Source organism: Octopus bimaculoides, chromosome 14 (genome assembly GCF_001194135.2).
Source record: "Octopus bimaculoides isolate UCB-OBI-ISO-001 chromosome 14, ASM119413v2, whole genome shotgun sequence".
NCBI lineage: Eukaryota > Metazoa > Mollusca > Cephalopoda > Octopoda > Octopodidae > Octopus > Octopus bimaculoides.
The window spans coordinates 24,938,064-24,941,832 of NC_068994.1; positions in this window are offsets into that span (position 1 = coordinate 24,938,064).

Here is a 3,769-nt window from a genome sequence, read left to right on the forward strand (position 1 = left end):
GGAAAAAGAAGAGATCTTGACAAAGAGATCTTTTTGGGTCTGACGCTCAAATATAGCAGTATCTCTTTACACCACCCCATGTATGGAAGAAAACCATGGTAAGCGTTCTTCTGAAGCTAGGGAAAGATTCTTCTCACAGACAGAAAACTTCCCATCGATTAAGAAATCCTTACAAGATCTTTGAGTAACAAGTGATATTCCAATCAGATTATCACTTGTTATTGAACAAAACCTTATTTTTTAAAAAAGTTGGATTCTGCTCTGGAAGGTCAACTATGAACTAAATTACTTGCTCTCACTCTATATATAGGATAACTTTGAACAAAGGAAACTTATAGGAATAGTTTTTCTTGAACTAATTGCAGCGTACGATACAGTTAACCGCTTACTGTCCAAAAAATATTTACACAGTTTAACAAATTATATGAATTTCACATAGCACATCGATGTTATGATAGGACATAGACGCTGATGATGATTAGTAAGAAGAACCGTACATTAAAATTACGAAACTCCATTGTTCAATACGTTAAGCCGAAATATTATAGTATACCAAATGTTTTGTCTATGCCAATGATTTATATATAGCATGACAAAGAGGAAATTCCAGCAATATCGAATCGACCCTGAGTGCCAAAAACAATAATTTAATCTTGTGAAAGCAAGTTTCTGTATTCCAAAGAAGCAGAAAAATTCTGGAGCAACTGTGGCATGCTGCCAAAATCTCAAGCACATTAGTATATTACTTGATTGATGTCTAATATTCATGAAACAAATAAGGGCCGAAATAGCTCGTGGAATAATATTTTATGAAAACTAACATCTTCCTAGTGGGTTGCAATTCCTGCAACACCCAGAATAAAAATATTAGTACTAAGATACTCAGGTGAAGAATAAGTGTATGTAGTGACATTGCATGGATGTAAAAATAAATATATCGTTCAATCTAGTACGAAGAATATGTTCAATAGTTTTGAATTTTGAAACGCGAAATAAATCTCCAAAAATTAGAACAAATATTACTTGAAAGATAGTACCAGACGAAATTTATTGATAACAAAATTTGATATTCAAATTAATAGATATTCAAGAATTACGAAGGACAAAAAAATAATTCAAATACACTTAATAATCTAAGTTAAATCACAACTGATAACCCAAAAGTATAGAAACATTCAACATTATCGATTAAAATGTTCTATTATGAAAGGAAGACCCCAAAATGAAAGCAATCTCTCGAAATGCATAAAATAATCAAAAGCAAAAGACAATCAAAATCTCAAATAATAATAATAATAATAATAATAATAATTTCCAGCGCCATAACACCAATAGTAAAAAAAATGTGGTTGTCCTAATTGCAGAACTTGTAACAACCTAGTAAAGACACATCTTATAAATGGTTGTAAAATAAAATTACATCAACAGACGAAAATTATCCCGAGAAACTGAATTCATAGGCAACAAATTCATAGGCAACAAATTCATAGGCAACTAATAACAGAGATTCCACTAAGTAATAACAGACAGATTCCACTTGTGCACAACAAATCGCTAAAATTCTTAATCATCCCACTTTTTGACCATAGATCATATATGGACAAATAAAGAAAATATTTTTACCAAAACCTCAAACAACGATTAAATAAAGGACACTTCAATATTTTACTTTTCTTTTCCATTCCTTCCAATCGATCATGGGCTTTCTTTGTGCATTCCAATATTCTCATCTTAGTTCATGTCTCAATATGGTTAATACATTCTCTCTTTAGTCAACCTCTTTAATCTTTTATTTTCTGAGCATTATTATATTTGTGGCCCAGTCACTCTACAGATGTGACCGAACCACTGTTTTTTTCGTTATCTTGTTGTTTCTATGAATCTGTCTTTCTTCCCAACCAACGAGTAGTACTTTCATGAGACACCAATTATTCTTATAATTATGATATTTATCAATAAAACTTTGGTAAAAGACAAACGTTTTCTTTTGTAGGTCTATACGTCACATGTTGTGTCGTCTGTCCTTTACAGTAGCTACCTTATGATACTAATTTGCAGCTAACTAGGCTACGTGTTCACAATTTGAGAAAGCTACGCAGAATAAAATTATTTATTACATTCTCCCATTCTGTTTTCTTTCTCATGTATTTCTTATTTCTTTCATGTCTATAAAATTAAACTCTTTTTCCCTTCCCTATTTCTTTCTTTCTTTCTTTCTTTCTTTCTTTCTTTCTTTCTTCCTTCCTTCACCATTAATTCTTTCTTTTTTTCATTCTTATTTTTTAGTCTATTCCCTTCATAATTTCATTTTTTTCTCTCTTCCCTACCACACCTTTTTACACCTCTTTCGGGCATGTTTCTGCTTGTCTGTCTGCCTGTGCGTTTGCTTACCTGAGTGACTGCATTTATCTTTAGGTGTGTGTGATTACGCGCGCGTGCTCGTGTGTGTGCATGTGTGTGAGTAACTGTGTGTATAGTGCGTGAATGTGTGTGTGAGTGTGTGAATGTATGTGTGAGTGCGTAAACGAAGAATGAATAATCACCAGTTGGTGCTAAGGTCTGGTGATTAACCAGGTCAAGGATGAGGAGTGAGGGGGTATTCAATATAACAGGTTAGCTGTGTGTATGTATATGAGAATGTATGAGTTAGCATGTGTGAGAATATATTTTTAGAATATGTGCATGTATGTGGGCGGCTGAGCCTGATTGTGTGTGCCTGTATGAATGTATTCCCACATACTCATATAAGTTAATCTATATTCATATTCTTGCATTTATGTATGTATTTATACATGCATGTATGTATGTATGTATGTATGTATGTATGTATACATATGAATGTATGAATGTGTGTATAACTAGTTAAAAAATAGGCTTAGTAACAACGTGCGTTTGGTTTCAATACCCTATCTACAAGTTTCTTCTTGAGCAAGTTTCTTCTACTGTGACCTCGAATTGACCAACGCTTTTTGAGCAAATTTGTTTAATAGACGAAAACTGTGTGATAGTCCGTTATACACATACATACATACATACATACATACATACATACATATATACGCACGTACGTACGAGGGGATGCTAAAAAATTCCTGGCTTTAAGGTTATCGCGAAAAGCTTGTTTGAAGTCTAACCTTTCCAGTTCTTTTACAGGGTTAAAAAAAAAACTGAAAGACCGCTGCAATAAGTCAGTGAATCTGAGACGGGGATATATTGAATAAAATCATAATTATCAAAATATGCAATTGGTTTCAATCACTTTATAAAGAAGATTTAATCATGCAGAAATATAAGAAAAAATTCGGTTGAAATAAATTAAATTTAATTAATATTTTATATTAATATTATATTAATTTTAATATTAAGTTATATAATATTAATATTATATAATATTATATAATATTAATATTAAGTTATATTAATTTTATATTAATATTATATTAATATTAATATATTAATATTAATATTTTATATTAATATTAATATTAATGTTCTGAAAGTTCACATGTTTTTCTTAGAAAAATTATATGTTCCTAGTGCTTCGATTTCTTCCGATTATTGTTGTGTGGCAGCAGCAGTAGTAAGATTTGTCTTTCCGACGATAATTTGGAGTAGCTAACTTTTGGTTTTCCTTACTCTTGGATAACGTTAAATCTTTGAATTCCCTCGGGTATGTCGTTTTTGTACCTTTGATTACATATGTTTGTGTGTGTGTGTGTATGTGTGTGTGTGTGTGTGTGTGTGTGTGTGTGTGTGTGTGTGTGTGTGT